Source organism: Terrapene carolina, unplaced genomic scaffold (genome assembly GCF_002925995.2).
Source record: "Terrapene carolina triunguis isolate 2854851 unplaced genomic scaffold, T_m_triunguis-2.0 Scaffold89, whole genome shotgun sequence".
In the NCBI taxonomy this organism is placed as follows: Eukaryota; Metazoa; Chordata; order Testudines; family Emydidae; genus Terrapene; species Terrapene triunguis.
This window is the reverse complement of record NW_020664440.1, coordinates 4,761,942-4,785,889: the sequence shown is the minus strand read 5'-3', so window position 1 is coordinate 4,785,889 and position 23,948 is coordinate 4,761,942.

Genomic DNA, 23,948 nt, shown 5'->3' with positions numbered 1-23,948 from the left:
TGGGATGATTTAGTTGGTGTTGGCCCTGCTTTGAGTAGGGGGTTAGATTAGATGACGTCCTGAGGTCTCTTCCAACCCTAATTGTCTATGATTCAGTAATGGAGATTCCACAACCTCCCTAGGTATTTTTTTCCAGTGCTTAACTATCTTACAGTTAGGATGCTTTTCCTAAAGGCTAAGCTAAATTTCCTTTGTTACAATTTAAGCCCATTACTACTTGTCCTGTCCTCAGTAGTTAAGGAGAACAATTTATCACCCTCCTCTTTGTAACAACATTTACATACTTGAAGACTGTTATCGTGTCCCCTCTCAGTTTTCTCTTCTCCAGACTAAACAAACCCATTTTTTTCAATCTTTCCTCTTTGGTCATGTTTTCCAGACCTTTAATCATTTTTGTTGCTTTCCTCTGGACTTTCTCCAATTTGTCCACATTTTTCTTGAAGTGTGGTGCCCAGAACTGGACACAATACTCTAGTTGAGGCCTTATCCATGCTGAGTAAAGTAGAAGAATTACTACTCATGTCTTGCTTATTACACTCCTGCTAATACATCCCAGAATGATGTGCGCTTTTTTTGCAACAGTATTACATTGTTGACTCATACTTTGTTTGAGATCCACTATGACCCCCAGATTCTTTTCTGCAGTACTCCTTCACAGGCAGTTATTTCCCATTTTGTATTTGTGCAATTGATTGTTCCTTCCTAAGTGTAGTACTTTGCATTTGTTCCTATTGAATTTCATTCTATATATTTCAGACCATTTCTCCAGTTTGCCAAGATCATTTTGAATTCTAATCCTGTTTCCCAAAGTGTTTGCGACCCCTCCCAGATTGGTATCATCCACAGACATTATAAGTGTAGTCTTTATGCTCTTTATCTAAATCATTGATGAAGATATTGAACAGAACTGAACCTAGGACAGATCCCTGCAGGTCCTCAATCGATATGGCCTTCCAGCTTGATTGTGAACCATTGATAACTATACTCTGATTACGCTTTTCCAACCAGTTCTGCATCCACCTTATAGTAGGCTATATTTCTCTAGTTTTTTTTTATGAGAGGGTCATGTGAGACAGTATCAAAAGCCTTCCTAAAGTTGAGATCTACCACATCTACAGCTTCCCCCCTTTTCTTAAGGCTTGTTACCCTGTCAAAGAAGGCTAATTGGTTGGTTTAACATGATTTGTTCTTGACAAATCCATGTTGATTGTTACTCACCTTATTTTCTTCTAGATGCTTCCAAATTGATTGTTTGATTATTTGCTCCATTATCTTTCCATTATCTTACTGAAGTTAAACTGACTTGCCTATAATTCCTTGAGTTGTCCTTTTTCACCTTTTTATAAATAGCTACTATATTTGCCCTTTTCCAGTCCTCTGAGATCGCTCCCATCCTCCTTGAGTTCTCAAAGATAACCTCTAATGTCTCAGTTTCTTAACTATTCTAGGATGTATTTAATCAGGCCCTGCTGACTTGTCTAAGTATTTCTAAACTTTTTCTTTTCCTGTATTAGTGCCAGATCCTACCCATTTACGCTGATGTTCACTTCATTACTTGTCCAATCACTGCTAACTTTTTTTGGTGAAAACTAAAACAAAACGGGCAATAACCCTTTGGCCATTGCTATGTTTTCTATTGTTGTCTTTCTTTTTCATTGAATAATGGGCTTACCCTCTCCTTGATCTTTGTCTTGCTTTTCAGGTATGTGTAAAATACTTTCTTGTTACCTTTTATGTCCCTAGCTAGTTTAATCTTGTTTTTTTGCCTTGGCCTTTCTAATTTTGTCCCTACATACTTGTGTTTTTTAGATTCAACCTTTGTAACTTGACCTAGTATCCACTTTTTTGAATGACTCTCTTTTTTGAGTTTCAGGATGTTAAGATCTCCTGGTTAAGCCAGGGTGGTCTCTTACCATACTCCCTATCTTTTCTATGCGTTGGTGTAGTTTGCTTTTGTGCCTGTAACAATGTCTCTTTAAAAAACTGCCCACTTTCTTGAACTCTTTCTTCCCTCAGACTTGCTTCCCACGGGATCTTGCCTAACAGTTCTCTGAGTTTGCTAAAGTCTGCCTTCTTGAAGTCCATTGTCTTTATTCTGCTGTTTTCCCTCCTACATTTCCTTAGAATCATGAACTCTATCATTTCATCAGCTCTTTCACCCAAGCAGTCTTCCACCATCAAACTCTCAACTAGTTCCTCCCTGTTTTTCAGCGTCAAATCTAGACTAGCCATTCCCCTAGTCACGTTCTCCATCTTATGTAATAAAAAGTTGTTGTCTCCAAAGCATTCCAAGAACTTGTTGGATAATCTGTGCCCTGCTGTGTTATTTCCCTGACAGATGTCTCAATAGTTGAATTCCCACCTCATCACCAAGTCCTGTGTTTTGGATGATTTTGTTAGTTGTTTAAAAAAAGCCTCATCCACCTCTTCTTCTCGTTAGATAGTAGACACCTACCATGACATCACCCTTGGTTTTTTTTTCGCCATTGTATTTATTGTTGGCAAGGCACCCAGCAAGTAAGATGGGATTTCATATACCCTCATTTTGGAGGACCTGGTAGATTTATTTTCCCTAGGCTTACTGTTAAGACAGGTTCAATTTTGGGTTTAACAGCCTTGATTGTTCTTCCTTGAAGAAGAATGGAAACACTATCTACTGCACTGCTAACATTATTTTTGTTGTTCTTCTGCAGTAAACATTACTGGATTGAATTATTTTAGTTTCGCTGACTAAGTGCAATAAGCGGCAGCACAGTTAAGAGAAATATGAACAACAAATGAAGAATTTATTTTTCAGGGCACTTTGTTCCTAAACACAGGAAGTTGTAAAATCGCTGATAACAAATTTTATTAGTTCATAGGCAATACCAGAAATGACTGTCTTCTGTTGAGTCAGGTTCTTAATGAAAAAGGGCTGAGGGATTAAGTAGAGCAGTAAACTGTCAATTAAATGATGGTGACTGTTATTTGGCTTTGATGTTAGATAACTTCTCTCTATTGTGTCATTCACAGGGGATACTTTGCTTCTCAACTGAGCTTTGCACACTTTTTTTAATTAACATCTTTTCCCCGCAGTCATCACTTTGTTATTGTTCTCATTGATCAAATGGTAAAGGTTATTTTCTTAAGATTCTGCTATATTTGACATTTTTGCTGTACTGTTGATGTTAATTAAACTGCAACTGCTGAAAATCCCTTTTCATTTTTCTACATGTTTCCAACTTGTACTGTAAATTACATAATCTAATTGCTTTTTGAATTGCAATACAGTATTTATTTGCCCACTCGGGAAAATGTCCCAGGACATTCCTAATTCCAGGAAACAATGAATTTTTTAGGATTTACGGTAATTTAAACCAAACCAGGCTCCAAGAGAGTGAATATATTTGTATTTATATTTTGACAACATCTTATTACAGTAAATGCACAAATGAAGAGAAACATAATGGGTAATATTTATTTTCCTAAAGGGCTTCTTATTTTACGTATTTTATGACATTTGTTAAAATAATTGAAGAGTGAGTTTTGGCATTTTAACGTAATTTATATTTTACTCCTGCTATTCCCCAAGATTATTGGAACATTAGATGTTTCACTCATGACTTCAAAGAATAATGTTCAGACTACATCTGGTGATAATAATGCGAACAATACAATATCATACGACAAACTAGAACATGAACAACTCGTAACTGGGACACATTGACCCAAAGTTGGTTAGATTTTGTAATAATTTTTTGTCTTGGAGCGGTTTTTCAGAAATGTCCCCTGCTGTAAATCTTTTCATTAATTCACTCTCCAAGCCCATTCACTGCTTGGTTCCTCTACTGAGACGTCTAATAAAAGTGCTGATTAGAGTGGCTGAGAGGGTAAAAAAAAATGCTGCCGTATCTTGGAAAGGTGGAGGCATAGGACAGGGGACCACTTGGAAGGTCTTGTGTCCTGCCATCCCCATTGTATTGGATAAGTGGTTATAGGGTGAGAAGAAATACGATGTAAAGCATGAACTCGCGTCAAGATGTATAGTCCAAATTTCATTGGTTTGGCCTATAACTATGTCTTGGATCATGCTAACAAACGCAAGCTTCATGGTCATTCAAGTTCCCAGCATTCATGATTTGATGAAGCCTGATGCTCCTGGCTGCATGACACTGCAGGATGAATTCTGGCACAGTTAGTGCTGGCTGGGAATTTTGTTGAAGCATGAATCAAAGGGGTAATGTGATTGTGCTGTTGACTAGCTGGCTGTGGGCCCATCCAGATGAGACCCATGTGATCCTGCTTGGAGGAAGTGACAAGAAGATATAGTGAGGAAAATATTTGCCCTTCTGATTAAGCATTTGTCCCCACATATTGTTTGAGTTCACAATCCAGGGATCTAGTTAGATTCTCAGCTGCTACTATACCATTAAATATAAATTTAAATTAATGGAGATATCCTATCTCCTAGAACTGGAAGGGACCTTGAAAGGTCATCCAGTCCAGCCCCCTGCCTTCACTAGCAGGACCAAGTACTGATTTTTGCCCCAGATCCCTAAGTGGCCCCCTCAAGGATTGAACTCACAACCCTGAGTTTAGCAGGCCAATGCTCAAACCACTGAGCTATCCCTCCCCCCATTTAGGTAACAACAAATGACCAGAACAGCTTTTCTTCACTGATCTGTGGCCAAGAGGTTGCAATTTCCTTTGGGGACATGCAGACCTGGCTACTTCAACCGATGCCTTTGTCACCTTGATTAGTTCACTGATTTGCACTCTATATGTGGCTACTCCTTTAATCTATCCAGAAAGTAAAGCTGGTGCAGAATTCGATAGCTGGCTTGTTAAGCAATATCTCTTGCCGGGAGCATATTTCACCATTACTCTATGATCTGCGTGGGATGTCTATTGTTTACTGGGTAGAATTCAAGGTGCTGGTTTTGCTCTGTAAAAAGCCCTACACGGCCTCGAACCTACCGGCCTCAGAGACCACCTCTCTTCCCTGGCTATACTGACACAATAACAGTGAGGTGGAAGATATCGTCCTAGTGCCATCTGTAATAGTGAGGTTTGAAATGAGACTGAAGTTTACTCATTCCACGTAAGCCATGGTACAATGACAGATGTTAAAAAAAGTATGCTCACTATCAGTCTTCACTGGATACGAGCTAGTGGCTGAAAGGTAAAATGCTATGTGTCCTGTTCCCAATCCCCCCAAGCCAGCTCACCCCTCCAGCTTTCTATCTTCTGTATCGTTATGTGCAATAAGTGCCATTCTCCTCCAAGACAGGGGAGCACGATACCCTGCCAACTGATTTAATGAACTACCGTCAAAGTTTTTTAGTTCAAAAAAGTGGAGAGACAGAAATTGGCCTGATTACCATAAGTTCCCTTTCCTTTGTGACAGTGTTATGAATTTCTACTCAAGAGAATCATAAATAATTATCAGTAGGCTTTCACACTGAGAGAGGATGATCTGAGATATTGGTGTAGATATAGGGATACATTTTTAAAGGCATGAAGGGCAGTTAAATGGAGGAGGGTGCCGACTTCCCTTGAAAGTCAGTGTGAAAGCCTACTCCCATTTGTGCCTTTGAAAATCTCCCCTTTATAGTGCAACCAAAACAACACACACTGGGTCCTCTATGTTGGGTCTTGTACAAAGTACTTTTGGAGCTGGCCTTCGGCACAGATCGCATGGGAAACAGCCTTGGGTGGTGATTTTCATGGGGTACCAGTGCACCTCCAGCCTGCACAACTTCAGCAAGAGCAACTAGCATAGTTCTACAAGAGAAACTTCGAAGATGGTTTAACCTCTCCACTTCCTCGGAATGCCACGGGTACTAAGTCTAAGTCATTCTGCAGTGGTCATATGGGTAGTACTGGCCCATTGGGATGTGAGGTTAGGATCTGATCTGGTTTCTTCATTCGCAGCATGTCAGAGCACTGAAGGCAGCCCAGTCAGCTATCGGAAGGGAGCACATGCCGTCACTCTAGCCAACTCAAGGCACAAGACTGAAAAAAGGCTCCCGGTCCCCCTACAGCTCTCTTTATCCAGGTCCCCCAAGCTGGCTCACACTTATAAACAGGAACACAACTACTTTGTGTGAGAGAATGCTTCTGCACCCTAACAGTCTATTTTTACAGCTAAGGTTTGTTTGCTAAACGCTGCCAGAGAACTGGTTTTACGAAGGAAGACACACCAGTAAATGGGATTCAATGACGAGGACAAGACCGGGGGATTCACCTTCCCTGTGAAAAATTCATCACAAGAGCGCGTGATGCACAACTGTCAACACTTAAGATCTCTCCAACAACTGAATGACAGTGAGTCTGAGCCGCTACTGGTGAGTGAGGATGGTACGTGTTTTTTTGTAGTTGGCACCGGTAGCTTTTGTGGTGGAGGAGTTGTTGGAGATGTGGTGGGTAACTGTTAAATGGTAAGCTGATAGTACCAGGGCCGGCTCTAGGATTTTTGCCGCCCAAAGCAAAAACAATTTTGGCCGCCCCCTCCCCCCCTGCGTTTTTTAATTATCCCACCCCGGCCCTGCCTCAACTCCGCCCCTTCCCCAAATCCCCAGCCCTGCCTCCTCCCCCCAGGCTCTCAAACCTGGGAGGGAGGGGGAGATCCCGAGTGGCCACGGCGCGCGAGCGGCAGCAGCAGCGGAGGTGAGCTAGGGCGGCCGGGGCACATTTTTAGGGGCGGCATTCTGGCGCCGGCCATGCTGCCCCTAAAAATGTGCCGCCCCAAGCACCAGCTTGTTTTGCTGGTGCCTAGAGCCGGCCCTGGATAGTACAGATCATGTGCAGTGTTTTACACTGGTTGAGGAAGTGGGAGGAGGATTATTTTATTTAGTCCTTTGTAGAAGCAGCTGAAACCCTCCAGAATGTGTCTTGCATCATTACTAAAAAGCAAACAAACAGGCATTTTAGAATTGCTAGGTTAACTTATCTCCAAAAATCACAAAGTTGGTGCATGCTCACAAAGAAAATGCTAATCCATCTGCTTAAAAAAAATCCAACTCATAATGCTTAGATCTACTATATATTTTAAGTAATTATTGAGTCTAGGGCAGTAATAAGCTTATATAAATCCATCCACCTATCCCACTCCTGAGTTTAGTGACAGCCATACACCCCTATCGTGGACATTCTGGTTGAATGGATATAAATGAGAGTAGAGTTTGACTATATATGAATATATATGAAATGAGGAGAAGTTATTACATTCATATAATAAAAGTTATTAAGTTCGGAAAATTGTTTTTGAAAGTAAACGGTTGACATTTTCAAAGCAATGCAGGTGACTGAGCCAGACATCTTCCATGAAAGGAATGTGAAAGTGAAGTTGATGAGGAGTAGCTATCCACAGGTACTATAAGATTTAGGAAATATTCAAAAGCAACTGATAAATCAGAAGCTGTATGATCCATATATTAAAATATTTACTCTGCTAATTTACTAAATTTGACAGTATTTAGAGTAGGTCTAGTCAGATTTTTCTTTTTAAAGTGTATGGATTAGTATTGTCTTTGCGATTTTGGAGATTAACTGCAAATGCATTTTTTTTTATGACGCAAGACACGTAGTGCGAGGATTTCAGAGACTTAAATGAATTAAGAATTAAAAAAAAAAACCTACCACTTCCTCATTCTGTGGAAAATACTGCACAATGATCACTTTTAAAGGAAGTTGTGGCTAAATCTCTTGCACTGCTTTGAAAAGTGTTCAGTGCTACGTATTTTAATGTTTGCAATGCATACGTAGAGTGAAATTAAATACTGAGTGGCAAAATGTAGTGCTGAAGTTGCACTGTAGTTTGAGGTCTCGCATGGAGAAGATTAACCCGTAGATATTTTGGTCCATATGGAGTGTCAAGCTTTTCAAGTGAGAGGCTGAAACATCCACTTTTTATTTATTTATTATTTTGGATCAACTGCATTGGTGTCCGGTTCATCTCGGATTTATGATTTAGAGCTAAACCACAAAGGCTTTGTATGAGAGGTTACTGGGGACATAATTCATACCATCTATTTATAGTGAAACTGAAATGCATTTATCATATAGTGAAACACATACGCTGCGTAATGAAATGCATACATCGTAAACATCATAGTATAGGATGTTCCTATCACACATACTGAAATGTACCATATAAATCATATCCAGAAACACCAACTCTCCATCAGATATTGAAGAGAGATATGGTCTGGTCATCCTGAACACATGAATAGAAGTCATGGGCTCTGGAGTTTTAATCCCAACTCTGACACTGACACCCTCTGTACCTTGGACAAGTCACATAATCTTCCTGCTGAATTTTCTCACTTGTAAAATGACACTTTCTTACCTAACCGTGGTGATGTAAGGATAAATCAGTTACACTTTGTAGAGTGCTTTGAAGAACAAAGGCCCTGCAAAAGACAAGCAGTATGGATCGAAATATATTACACTGGATATTTGAAACACATGCATCATTTGTGACTGTGCAGCATATTCACTGTATTGAAGTGTCGTCAATCATATGACTTTGGTTGTGCCCCCAGTACAACCTATTTAATTCTGTTTGTACTCAATCTGGCAAAATGCTAGCCTGCCTTTTGGTTGTAAACACAGTCTGCTTAAAATAAAACATATGGCTGACAGTATGGCTGTGGTTAGAAATGTGACAGCATAAAAATGGCAATTTTTGACTCATCTGATCTGCTGCTCTCCAATATGTTTTCAAGATTCTCTCTGGCTCTCTCTGACAGAGCTGTGTTTTTGCTCCCGTTACCAATGCAGACGCAATCCAAATGTGAGAGAGTGAGTGAGAACATGCATCACAGTGACAGGGTGTAAACACTGCTAGGCACCTAGAAGGTTAAAGGAGCCTGGGAGTGCTAGTAATCTCCCTCTTTGCACCTGAGGATGGTGTTGTCAGGTGGAGGGGATAGTCTTAAAAGAGGCTACCAAAGGCCAGTGGGGACAGGAGACCCAGAGGAGAGGGGATGTAGTGAGTTCCCTCTCTTTTAGCAGGGGCCTGGTAGAAGGCCAAGAATGCTAAAGGGGCAGAGAAGCAGACAGTGAGCCTGACGCCTGAGGAAAGATCAGGAACTGTTGAGGGATGACAGCCAGCCTGAACTCCTGGGAAGGTAGAGAACTGTGCCAGGCCAAGACTGCAGGGTGGAGGAAGGCAGAGGAGCCTGTGAACAGATGTAAAGACATTGCATTATAGCTGAGGCTTGTCTGCAAGGGAGAGGGGTAGCCTGATTGGGGTTGAAGATGTAGTTGTCTCTATATTTCTCTTGGACTTGTTAAAGGACTTTGCGGCTCAGAGTGTGTGTGTGTAGGTGTGGGGGAGGGAGCAGGGTCTTGAAGAGATCTTGGCTGGAGGATCAGGCCATTCCTACAGCTAGAATAGGCTGAAGAACACAGGAGGGAAACTGAGGCACAGCTGCTGCAATGCCACAATTAGTCACTAAGGGGCATGATGGGGTGGCCACTTTGCTGCAATCACCAATAGTTGTTACCTGAGATCTCGCCTAGGTAATGTGGTGATTGTTGCCTTCTAAAACCCATAGAGAGTTGGACACAGAATCGTTATCCCTGGCAATGAGCCAGAAAAACCTAGCTTGAATTTCAGATCCCAGGTTGAGCTCTCAGAGCTTCCAGTGAGGGAAAACAAATCTCTTTATTTATTAACTGAGTAAACTTGACAAGGAAGTTGCTGAGTGACAAGAAGAACAGAACCAGCAATGCATTTTTACGGTCACTTTTCAGTTTTTATACATGATTAAATTATATCCCTTGTTTAAAGGTATGTTGTTCCCTGAAATATTTGCTCCCTCTTTGCCTCACTCTTTCCTGAATAAACAGGGGAGAAATGGTGACTGGTAGGAAAATACAAGATGACTGTCTTGTTCTTGAGCATCAGTTTATCCAGGGGCTTATGTGGTCACTGTCATTGTAGTATCTCTCTATGGTACTTATCTGGACTCATTACCACAGGATCTGAGCACCTCACAATCTTTTACTATTAATGTGGGTATCCTCACAACACCCCTGTAAGGTAGGGAGGTGCTATTATCCCCATTTTACAGATTGGGAACTGATACCCACAGAATATGTGACTTGTATGTGTTCACACAGGAAGTGTGTGGTGAACCTGGGACTTCTCCCAAGTCCAAAGTTAGCACCCTAACCACTAGCCCATTCTTCCCTTTCTAGTAGCTGATTGCCTAAACTTCAGCATGGTGGTAGCATAAAATTCTTTCTCCAAAGTACCCAGAACCACTAACGTGATGAAGACACCGGGGGTCTGATTCTTATTCGAGTGGACTTTAGGGGCAGTGAGAATGAGGCCCAGAGAATTTATCTTAAGTATTCAGGACCTGATCCAGAGCCAACTGCACCGATAAGTGAAATTCAACTAATGTAAATCCATCTTCACTTGCCAGTTTAAAAATGAAAGCTGAACTCCCAGGGCGAATGGGTAGTGACTATATAAACAGACCTGAGTGATATTGCAGACACATCATCTATTTTATAAAAGAAAACCAGCTGCAGCTTTGGACTGACGTTCTTGATAACCAAGAAGGAAGAAATATTACCAGAACTGGAGGTCTCCCTCGGGTGGCTAAGACAGGAAAGTTGATATGGTCAAGACAGAAAGTATGGCGAGAAATAATTGGAAACAACACTGATTGTCTGTGCCCAGTGGTGAAATTCACCTGGCATCTTAGGAGTTAAAAGAGCTCCCAAGACAGCAGCAGCATGTCTGGGAGGGGAGAGAGCGGAAACACCCTCCTGCATGTGAAGGAGCTGATCTCAGTGGAGCAAGGAGAAGCATCAGGGACAGGGATTTTGCCAGTCATTCTGCATTCACAGGGATCAGTGGCCACAAACCCCTGTGCAGGGAGTTCTCAATGAGTCATGGCCATTATTCCAGCTGTGGAGATGGAGCAGGTGTCAGAGAGAGAGAGAGAGAGACTGTGGGCTGGCCAGTGCTTTGTCTGGGATTAGGGTGGATTCTGTCCACTCCCCTCAATCCCCCCACACAAGGCCCATTTGCTCAGTGCTGAGAGGGGAGAAAGAGAATTTCACTCAGAATGTTTTATTTTCTAGGCATTACTACCGGAAGATGTAGAGACACCACCACCGCGCAGCTCTGTTGATCGTGTGTGTCATGCGGAAACCGGGCGATCTCTAAACTCATCCAGCAACAAAAAATCTCTGTCCTCCCAATAAAGAAAAGGAGAGAGAGCTCCAATTGATTACTGAAGAGCCAAGGCTGATGAAAATTAGGTAGCATTGGTGATTCGTCTTCAAAATTTATTCCACCTGCAAAACTCAAGATTACAATGTAAGATCCTTAAGGAGGGGGGAAATGAATGATAGCGGAACAAGGTGTTCATTTTACAGAGGAGCAATAGTTAAAAATGAAACAACAAGACTCGGCTTGACAGCTGAACCAAGAAAAGAGAGGTGACAAATAAGAGGAGGACATTGAGGAATATCTGCAAAAAAGATTCATTTGAAATATATGTCCCTCGATTTAATTTATTTAATTCATGTTTCTTTTCTGCATCAGGTTTATGACACAGATCTGGGCCTAAACCAAAATCCAACGTGCAGGCAGTGAGAGGCTCATTGCCTTAGAGCACCTCTAACCCGATATCATGATGTCGCTGATCTACTGGGCTTTCTCCTCAACAATGAGTCTAATGATTGGTGTTCCACTGCTATTTTCCACATTAGGGGGTGAAGCCCAGTTGTTTCTGGCCCTGCCTGGATATGCAGCGGGGAAAGGAGAGAGAAGGCATGGTGAGAAGATTGGTTAGAGTTCCTCTCCACATGTGCCCCAGTTCTCACACTAGGGCTCTAACAGACTGGCACATACAATAAAGCTGACAGGCCAGGCCCTAGCCTGTGCGTCTCCATGCAGGTCAACAGAATCAGCCTCGTGCAAGGGAGATATAGTGTATGTAGAAAGAACAGGAGTACTTGTGGCACCTTAGAGACTAACAAATTTATTTGAGTATAAGCTTTCGTGGGCTACAGTCCACTTCATCGGATGCATGTAGTGGAAAATACAGTAGGAAGATATATATATATATATATATATATATATACACACACACACACGCAGAGAACATGAAATGTATATATATATCTTCCTACTGTATTTTCCACTACATGCATCCGATGAAGTGGGCTGTAGCCCACGAAAGCTTATGCTCAAATAAATTTGTTAGTCTCTAATGTGCCACAAATACTCCCATTCTTTTTGCGGATACAGACTAATACGGCTGCAACTCTGAAACCTGAGAGTATGTAGAGTTAGGCCATGTTGCTTATGAAATTTTCCTTCATTAGTGGAGATGCCTGTTTCAAACTCTTTTTAAAAAAAGTTCCTAATGATGGAGCCTAAGAGATCAGTCTGTAGGGAAAGCTACTGAAAGAAGGCTTAATTTCTCCATTCAGACTGAGCCAAAATTTAAAGAGCAGGTTGGGCTTTTTCTGATTGATGAATTGGAGCCCTGATTGGAGTCCGTTCAGATAATAGTTTTCCCCCAACCAGTTCGCCCATCCCATGATATGGATGCCTCCCAGAGACAATTGTGTTAGCTCATTTTCATCTCTGATATTACAGACTAGACATTTCCATTTGATTGGAAGGAGTTAAACGGTGTGGTCACACTCATGGGCATTATATTAAAGTGCTGACAGATATCCAAGTTCACTTTCTTCATAATTAAAGCACTCTTTGAACAGCACCTGAAGGGTCGTTGCCAGATCTTTTCTTTCAGCCTTTTTTCATTACATTTGAGATTCAGGTTTGGAATAAACCTAGACAGAAACTTGAGAACCATGGGTAAATCCAGGCTATATTCTACAACGAGAGAAAGCAGTGTGGCTGGTATTGTGGATGAATATATGGCTGAGTTTTGTGCCTTATTCTAAGTGACATCTTACTAATGCAATCAGATTTGCAGTTTTCTTTGGAGATTAGCAAATTAGTCATATTCACATATTTTCCACATTATATTTAGGCTTTTTTTTTCTGTCGGTGAATACACATTTTGGAAAACTTTCATTCTTTGCAATTTTTCACCCAAACGTTCATTGAAAACTTTGTCGGTTGCTTCATTTTCAGTTAGTTTCTGTTTCCCTGTTTATCACCTCTTGTTTCTAAATGGTTGTTTTGAATTCTATTAATCATTTTGATTGTGGACTCTCACACTAACAAAATCATAAAGAGTCTCAAGACACTTTGTAACATGACCAAATGTGGCAAGGACTCCCAGAATCAAAGATGAAACTCATTATGGTGATAGGAAACATGCTATGGATTCTGCTAACTGTGATGCAATAGATATCATGGTCTCTCCTACCCCGGTAAACAATTATTTTTAATTTTTTTGGAGATATCCTATCTCCTAGAACTGGAAGGGACCTTGAAAGGTCATTGAGTCCAGCCCCCTGCCTTCACTAGCAGGACCAACTACTGATTTTGCTCCAGATGGTCCCCTCAAGGATTGAACTCACAACCCTGGGTTTAGCAGGCCAATGCTCAAACCACTGAGCTATCCCTCCCCCCATTTATGAGACATTCTTTTTATGTGGCTGCTGTTATTAATGTATTCACAGCCTGCATTTTATTGCTATTGTCTTTTGTGCCCTACTCTGTGAAGAATATTGAACTTGCCACACTTTCTAGTGCTACCTTGTTAACAATCTGGAGTTTCCATCTGTAAGTGAATGCACAAGCTTGGAATGTCATTAATGGAAAGTGTGAGTGAGGAGAAGGGATTAATTCTAGGCAGCCTTGTGATACTTCTGGGTAAAGTGGGCACATCCACTGGCAGAAAACAGATTGATTCTTCTTCAAGCTTGAAAGACACAGCAGCCCTGCTATTGACCACACCAGAGAGGACTAATGTCACCTCAGAAAGATCAAGAGAAAGAAACTTGGGCCAGCACTCTGTGTTCAGTGGCCATCAACTCTTCATAATCTTCTTCCCCAAGGAGATTATCAGAGTCTGTCTGAGCCAAAGTGGATGGGCCTATCATCAATTGGAAGCATTTCTACATTGTTCTTAAGGGCAGTAGCTGGTCTATTTGCTGTAGACTGGAGAAGCTTATTTAGGGGACTATCTTGCACCTGTGTTTCTACAAATGCCTTAAATCTGAGGAAGGCTAAATTAGGTAGGATAGACAGAAGGGGATAGTTTTAATAATGTTAAATATAGTGGGAACTAGAGAGAGCTAACACAGCAAAGAACAGCAGACATCTCAAAGTAGGGCTGATGGGAAATTTTCCTTCAAAAATTTTTTTGGGTAGAAAATGGAGGATTTGACAAAATGAAAATTTTCATGGTTTCCTTGATTATTTCCCCCCCAGAAAACTGTAAACAGAAAGTATCTTGTTCTGTGTGTGTGTGTGTGTGTGTGGGGGGGGGGGGGGGTTAATGACAGTTTTTCCTGAAAATTTTGACAGAACAAACAAAAAAGCAAACACAAATGTCAACCAGCCCTGAAATTAAGTCACTTCCCCCTTTTTCCAATTATGGATGAGCAGGACAATATTTCTGTTGCTCACTGAGGGTAGAGCAAGAACTGGAAAATTCAGGAGAAATAGTGTTTTGGGGGTAAAAGTTGGGAAACTGAGTCACAAGTCCGCCCAATTTAGGTTTAATCAATTTTTGCCTTTATTTATACAATTTCAGACAGAATTATCACTTATCTTGTCTGGACATACATTTATACCTGACAAATAATGATGACAAGGATTGGTAAATGGGCCCAAGTTACCACATTCTGGGGCACCAGAAAGTTCTTCCATCTTCCGTGACCCCTAGGTCTGGTCCTTCAGTTCCATTCTTCAGTTTCTGGTCCAGTGTTTCTCCAGTTAGGGCCCATGCTCATTTAGGTCTTTTCTATATTTCTACATTGCAGATTACTTAATCTTTATCCAAATGGCTTTTAGCACATCAACCCTTTCGATTTTTGGTAACCCAGACATTACGCATGCATGAGCTTCAGTTACCCAACTTCTGTATTTTTCCTGCTGGGTTTGCAGTTTCTGGATCATGTTGGTTTTGTGTCACCCTGCCCTGGGTCTTCCCAGAAAAAGGTAGGGTTTATTCATCATTTCATGCATGTCTCTTTTTTACTTACATGTTCCAACACAATAGGTTGCCTTTGTTCTATGGGCAATAACAGTTTAAGCAGATTAGCAATACTATTTAAAAGAAGAATTTGCAAAACCACACAGTAGCAAGATGGAGTTGCTTCCCTCCGACACAGACAGGGAGGAACCACTCCCCGCATCCTAGTGGGCGCAGCCAGGCTGGGCCTGCCTCTTGTGCCAGAAGTGGAGGGGCCAAACAGGAAGTATAAAAAGTGGGACCTCCAGCTCAGTTGATGGAGAGCCAGGGAAGGAGTCATACGCTGCTGCCTTGCGGCTGGTCCCTGAACCAGGAGTTGAGCTGTATCAACCTCTGCCTCTGGAGGAGCTTCTGGAACTGTCACCCGGCAAACACCCCAAGGACCTGCTGGAACTGCTGGCTGCCAAGTACCCTGAGGAGCCTGAGGGCACATGAGCGACAAAGCCCTACAACCAGGTAGGAGTAGGAAGTAGCCCAGGGAAACCAGACATTAGTCTGGTTGTGTTTGCTGAAGCCACGGTCAGCATGTTTCGGCAGGACCCCCATTGACTCTGTGGTGGGATTCCGTGCCACTGTTAGGGCCCTGGGCTGGGACCTGGTAGAGTAGGGTGGGCCCAGGGTCCCCTACCCCCTGCTGCCAACCCCACCCCTGTGGCAGCCTATCCACCTTAGGCTTTATGGCCTGCGTTTGTTTGCCTTCTGCCCCAGCCAGGGAGATATTGCTCAGATATTGCTTGATATTGCTCGGATCCGCCCACAGGGCTGAGCCTGATTGTATTGCTGCCTGCCCCAGCTAGACTGGCTACAGACTGTTATTGGTGCTAATCCCTTGTTGATTGGCTCTCAGCCATTAGGTGGCATAGCGAGGCGGAGTGGCCTTCCTCTGCCACAGAGAAGGAGGAACCCCTCCAAGCCGCTACACACACTTATTCCAGCAAGGACTTGTCCTACGTTTTACCTCATCTGTACTCCTTCATTAAATATAATTACAAATAATTAAAAATGTAGCTATCAAAGCTCTTAACCTTACCATTAGCAATTCTTCATTTTCTATTTCAATGTTGTAAGTCAGTATATGTTACTCTGTGCTACCCTTAATCTGTTAGAAAAGGGAGTGGGAGTTGTGTAAAACATGATGATTCTTTAACATCAACATTTCTAAACTTCTCTAAACATGGGTTTCTCATTCCAAGTCCAGTTTTGTTTGTGAATCATACAAAGAAACTTCATTAGAAATTTTCCTGTGAATGCATTTTGAGGGGTGTCTTAGTTTTAGGGCCTTGATATTTTAGTTGCGTTTAATGGTGCCCCAATAAGGGCATTTCCAAGAGTCTATGGTACCAAAACTTGGGAACTAACTTGATTAGTGCTTCCTCTGACACTCATGCATAATGAGATCTACTGACCCATGCTCTTTGGAGTGATGTATCAAAGGCTGTGAAATTTATATCCTCCTAAAGCTGTTGTATAATAGGTAATCTCTCTGCACTTTGGTTAATGACTCCAAAATTCTTGGATGTTGTCCCTTTTAGGACAGAGACACAGGGGTTGTATAAGGCTGCGTGGGATTTTTGATGACCTGTGGATTAGCTGTAGGAGGTCTCTTCTGGAGTGAGCTATTGGAGAAATTAATTCAGTTTACTCATTTGGAAGTTAAGTGACTCTAGTTCAAGTGTGGGTACTGTACTCCCTCTGAATTATTCTGTGTGTATTAAGTCTCTGTACTTTAGGAAGGTGTTTGGAATGTTTCTGTGGTGGATTTTGGTACCTGATGTATTTCTCATGGTTCCTCATGGGACCAGATGACATGACACCCCCAAAAGGAGGGGTAACTGAAATTAGGGAGCAAAGTTCTGTCTTTTGAACAGAAGAACATTAGAATAATGTTAATAATGTTAAATACACTGAGACCTAGAAGTTGTAGCCTGATCTAGAGATTATGTATTAATTATTTTGATTACTTAAGAATCCCCAGATATCACTTTGAGGGTAGACAGGTTCTTGTCCCAAGATCAGGCCCAGTATTATTCAAATCATTGTATAGTTGGGAACCCCGATGTGCACAGCTGCAACACTCACACTATAGGAACTCTTCTATATTTACAAATAGTTTATTAATACATTTACCACAGTCACCAACACTCCAGCTCAGTAAGGTATCTAGAGATACTACAGAATGTACATCTGCACATCCATATACTCACATCATCCCATACAGGACCACCTGAAATGTCAGCCATCATCTTCCTCATCACCATCACCTTCCCCTTCATCACCAGTGGCCATCATTCTGGCACCTCCCATGGGCTACATCTCCTTCTCCTACTGCCCCTAGGCTGGGATGCAACTTTTATAATATGTTACGCTTACGCCACTATATCTAATGCATATTCAGTTGGGGTTTTACCCCTTTTTCTTATTTGTATTTCCTCCTCTTACTAATGTTGGAGTTTCCTTCTCCTACAGGTTAGTATATCAACGATCTCAACTTGTTATCATAGACGTCAATTCGTTGCCATGGCCCTCTTGCGGTTAGGTATCTGTGGATGTAACTGAGGTACCTGTCATTATCATGTACGTTGATTCATTGCCATGGCACTCTTGTGGTTGGTCTCATGTTCCTGTGGTTGGAAATTCCCCTTAAACATTCTGTTTTCAGCTCCCCAATATTTGGGGTTTTCTGTTGGGCCATTTATCAGTGCCAAAGTTCATAGGCCTCAAGCCTTCTGCTAAAACTGCTGATGCAAATGTCTTATAGGGTACAGGCCTGTAGGTTCCTTCCATTATAGCTGAATATAATGAAGGCAAGCTAGCCCTATGGGCTACAAAATATAGTTAACAATAGACTAAATACTGTGGTAGGGTAAGAAAAGCAAACCTGGATATGTCTGGCGTTTTCCTACTGTTCTAAAAAAATCAAGTCAGGGTATTGCATTGGATATTTAAGAGCTCCTACCAAATAGGCAGAGTTGCCCTGACCCTTCTCTTGTCATATTTTTGCAGTGCATGAATAGGGACTGCCTGTACAGGTCTGTCGCAGCTTACGCGCATTTAACATGCGCGATTTCAACTTTACGCCGTCGGCAAAAACAAAAAAAGAGAAAAACAACAGTTTTAATACTATACCTGTAGTGCGGGCGATTTCGCCCGCCATTGAACTCCATGGGGTTTTGGCTAGACGCGGTTTTCGCTTTACGCGCTAACCGCGGAACGGAACCCCCGCGTAAGATGAGACAGACCTGTACATGTTTATCTAAATGTAGCCTGATGTTAAATCAGACAAGCTGTCTCCTCTTCTAGGATGAAATTCACCCCTCAGCAGAAAAACTGCACCTCTATTTTGAGGTCTTAAGTAGCAGGTGGAACTTTTGCTGGCCCTTGGCACAGGGGTGCAGTTTGCTGCTGGAGAGCACCTTACTGGAGATGCCGTAAGGACAATCAAACCACTTTGTTTATCACAGCGGATGCTATTTTATGTGTGTGACATATTCCTACATTTTAGTGTCATGCCAGTTAGCATTTAACTCACATGCCACCTGAGTTGTCCAGCTCATTTTCCCCATAGAGTTGCCAGTAGGTGGGTGGTTACATGTGTTCACACGTTTATTTTCAGGGCCATTGGAGCAAAGCGCAAGCCTTTTTAGAGGGGCTGAGGACATGAAGTGTCCCTTCCCCGGTTGTGATGGGGTGTACAAAGCCTCCATTGGCCAGGAAAGGGTTCGTGAGCTGCTGTAGGCTCAGTCAGCCCAATCCTGCTTCACCTGCAAATACTGCCAGGCTTGGAGGTGGGGCAGAGGGGAGGGTTAAAAGGAGAGGATCAGCACCGTTGAGAAGAGGCTGGGAGGGAGGGCAGGTCTCTCATACTAGCTCCTGGAAGAAAGGCCTAGCGGGGGCCAGGACTCAGCTGGAGACTGCTTGGTGCCAGAGCCTCTCTGAAGGAAGATAGGTCTGGTGCAGGATGATTGTGTTTGCTTTGTTACCCAGGGCTAGGGTGTTCTTTTCAATCCAGGGTATTGTGTGTTCAGTTCTACCTGGAACCTTTATGGTCTGCATGGGACTTGTACAGACATACGTATGTATTCAGCTTTCATCAATAAAACATTGTGTCCTCCCAGGGGTCCTAAAAATGAGATCACCTCTTCTAAGCCCAGGACGAAACTAACTGCAGAGCATTCAATGTAACGTAATAAGATATTAGGTTACAAACTGTACCATAGACAAACGTAACAGGCAGGCAACATTTGCCAGCAAGACCCCTCTTCTTAGCAGGTATTGATCCTGCAGGGAGAAGAGTAAGTGGGTTCTGCTGACTCAGTGAGAGAGGTGGCTGATGACCCCACCTGGGGAGAAGAGAAGGGGGGTGGCTCTCTGGAGAGAGGAACTAGGTTGTGGCTAAGCAGATGTATGAATCCTAGGAGCAGTCAGGCCAGGGAAGGAGGTCTGAGCTGAATTTTGTTATCTTATTACTTCAGGAACAAGGTGAGTTGTATTTTATTTTTTATGCTACAGTGTTTGACCTGTCATGGAGCAGCTTGGGAAAGGTACACGCTCAACATACGGCATCATGTTTCAGCTGTTTTTTCTCTCTTGTGTGGACCTCCATAGTGTAATATCCTTGCAGTGCAGAATGGATTGATCATTTCCACTTCTGCAGTAACAAATCATAGGGACGGGACTTGACGTACTAGATCAGAGCAGTGACCTACCCAGTCCACTATCCTGTCTTTGTCAGTGGGCAGTACCACCTGGTTCAGAAACAGTTACAAGAAACTCCACTGGGGCAGTCGTACAACAACCCAAGATTGTTCCTAACCCATATCACTGAAAGATGGGCTCGTGCCCTTAACAAGTGCAGTTTATACCCATTGTAACGTTTTATCCTGTTTTTATTATGTACATGTTTAGTTATTTTTTGAATTCAGCAAAGCTCTTTTTGCAACATAATAACTTGTGGCAGTGAGTTCCATAAGCTTAATTATCTGTCAAGTAAAAAAGGATTTCTCTTTATCAGGTTTAAATTTGCTGCTTTACAATTTTATTGGATGTCTCTTTTTATTAGTATTACGAAAGAGCATTAAGAGAAGAACGTGACTGGCCTTTTCTACAGCATTAATTTATCTCTCTCTCTCTGTTCTTTCCCTATTGTTTGTTGAAGTGACTACTGCATAACGCAGGCAATAAAGAGGGGTATATTTAAAGTACAGGGACTACAGGTTTATGACAAACCCATATAATTGTGATATATAAAGCAGTAAAGTTTAGATTTTAAAAATAGATTTTAATCTGAGTAAGTTTCTAAAACACATCTTAGCAAGCATATATTTTTAGGGCAATGAATGTTTCTGCTGATTGTTGTGGGTCTGGTGGTTAGATCAGAGAGATGCAGTGTCTTAGCTGTGGACAATTCATCCTAGAAATGAAAAATACACAACAGCTATGTTTAACCTCTCATGGTTTGTGACTTTAGATAAGCATCCTTAAATCTCTCACAAACTCAAGTACTGTTTCACCAGAGCAATCATATTGCTATCACTTAGTTATAAAATTAAATCTTAGAATAAATGAAACATCCTAGGATAAAATTCCCACCATTGCAGAAAATCAGTGGTAGGCTTAAAGGTCCATAGAGGCCCTATTTTCACAGTTTAATTGTGAATGAAGGGCTTAGACCTTGTGCTGGGCCTCTGCACAAGGGTGAATTTCACTCTCTAGTGAGTTACCAGTGAAAATGCTCAAATTTCTAAATGGCTGATTTGCCCTTTAAAATGACATCTTCCTTTGGACAGTTCTGGGGAGAACAAGTCACAACTTGAATTTTAATATCAACATTTTGAAGAATAGTTTCTCTGTTTTATTTTTCTAATGCATTGTTAAATTAAAAAAATTCAAAGTTGAACTAAACGGGTTTTGTGGGCTAAGAAACTAGATAATTCTAAAACAAGGGAAACGTCTATTGATTATGGGATATACTATTACTTTCTATCTCCAACAGGTCTAGAATGCTTGAGAGAGGGAGACTTTTGCAAGTCATTTTCCTGTTGATCACCATTTACGTCCTTTTCATGCTGACAGTCTAATTTGCAGTTTCAGCTCATAAGGTCCCATGAGAATATTTTGTTTATTTTTCGCTCATTTGCACCTTCACCTTGCATTTCACTCTGAGTTATATCTGGTTGCTTCTGAGCCCTTCTGAAAGCTTCTCAACACAAATATCCCACGATTTTCATGCAAAACCATAAATCGGCCCATGTTTCCCTTGAAGTAGGGCCTAGGTTTGTTTTGATGCTCCTGATGTGAGTTTCAATTTTATAACAAAGCCAATTTGTATAATTTCCAATTTTACTGAGAGCACTTCCCACAATTCTAGTTATTTGTAGTGATATCAGAGTAATTTTGTCTTTTTTGGGGATGAGGAGAGGGAATGATCACCTACTGAAGGCCTCAGTTCAGCCAAGCATGTATACATGTGCTTAAAGTTAAGCACATGCTTAAGTCCAATTGAAGTTAATGGGGTGTGTGCTGAAGTGCTTTGCTGAATCAGGGTCTAAATGTCTTTAAATTGCTAGTAAGATATATGGAACAGAGATGCATTGTGGATTGGTAACTCAGTGCAATGCTCATCCATAATCTTGCCAACAAATAATCAGTATAGGAAATACTTCATGTCAGGCCTATTTTGTATTTTACTATACACGGGTCCAACATTGCCACTCTATCTTATATTCAGTGGGATGTGCTATGATTCAACATGAGTAAGAGTGGCAGAAGTAGACCCACAGAGTCTGATCCAATGGGAGCTTTTCCATTGACTTCAATGAGTTTTGCATTCGGCCCATAGAGAGAGAGGGAGATGCTTAAGGGCTAATTCAAGAGGAGTCTCTTAGGCGACCTTCTGACTTGAATGTTTCTCAACACCATGGTTTACCTAAGTAAAAGTGTAGGTTTTTGAAAATTGTTGATCTAGTGCGATTCCACCAAATTTACATTGGCATAGCTGAGAGCAGAATTTGGCCCAGACTCCTCAAATATATCTCTTTTTTTTAGCAGAAGTACAATGTGATTAACAGAGTTGTTTTCCTGCAATTATTGATGACGGCCAAATGCCCGTGTCTCCTGACTTGCTTCAGCAATAGCAATAGAGATGTATAGCCTCCTCATGCTCTGTTGTTTCCATAACACGAGGATTGCAATCTGCTTTTCTGCTGCTGTCATCCTTGGCATTTCCCAGACCCTTTTCCAGGAACTGACTCACATTCTGAGTCTGAACAGTCCTATTTCTTAGGAGTGCTTTAAAGTGTCTGCTTTGGGTGGGAGATGATATACAGTAGTCTGCTTTATTTACAATAAGCTCTTTTCCAGCGAGGAAATATATTTTACAATTTCCCTTTAAGAATGGATCTGTCGTTATGCCAACACAGATTCCATTCCCCAGGACTTCCATGGCAATGACATATAGACATCTCACTTTTCCTGGTAAAATATGTTCTAGATAAATATAAATGCTCTTAAGTCCATAGGCACGTTGGAATCTCTGTCCTTTTGGAGGATTAGAGCTCTGGTCTCCCCTTTGCCTCTGAAATGGGATTTGATTTATTATAGTTCTCTGTGTAAATAGTAATATGTGATTTATGCCAGTGTTCAGCATGCAACAATGATTTCCCAAGTGATCATCTCAAAAAGGTGCAGAGAGAGGATTGAACTGCCTATTAGATTCAAGGTGATCCTAGCCATGCACAAAATTATAAGCTTTATGTATTTGTGCAAAGATATGAAAGGCAGAGATGAGCCTGATCTGCAAAGTTCAGATCTAAATCAGAACTTTTACTAAGTTGATGTGTATGCTGAGGTTCTTGTTTGGTCCTTTACATATCTAGGGTCCAGCCAGGAAATTTGGATATGGTTAAAAACTTCTACCCAGTTGAGGGGTTTTTTTTTTTTGGTTTGGGCCTAACATCAACATGAAAACCACACAATATAGACAATAAAGACAATACAAAGGTCCAGCAAGGGCAATCTTCCTAATTTAAGGTAATTATTAATAAAAGCAGTGGTACATTAAATCTTAATATATTTAGAAATTCAGCCTATTGTATCAGCCAGCCCCTACAAAAATAATTATTTATGATTTAAAAAATGAAGCTCATGCATGAACTTTCAATGGATTTCTAACCTCCAGTTTTGTATTAGACCACCCCCTGTTGCACTTCCACCAGCCTGGAATAGTGGGGAGGAGGTTGTGATCACCAAAACTCCCGGTGTTCTTTAAAATCTGCAGGATGGTGGAATTAGGCCACTGGTTTTCCTTTCCTTGCATTTTTATGCGAGAGGACAGCATAAGCTAGATACAGATTTAAACAAGATAGTAGTTGTTAAATGTGGGCAGATATCTTCGTCCCATACCTCATGCCATACTGAAACCTAAAAGTGATTTTAAAAAATCTGGAAACATGGAAGGGATATTTTTTGTTCAATCAGACTTGGTCCCATGCTATGGTGGTGAGCTTTGAGGCATCTCTCGTAAGTCTGCCTGTTATCATCTAATTCATAGACTCTTAGAATTTAAGGTCAGAAGGGATCATCATGATCATCTGGTCCAACCTCCTGCACATCGCAGGCTACAGAACCTCACCCACCTACTCCTGTAACAGACCCCTAACCTCTGGCTGAGCTACTGAAGTCCTCGGATCACGGTTTAAAGACTTCAAGTTACAGAGAATCTGCCATTTACCTTTGTTTAAACCCGCAAGGGACCCATGCCCCATGCTGCAGAGGTAGGTGAAAAGCCCCCATGGTCTCTGCCAATCTGACCTGGGGGAA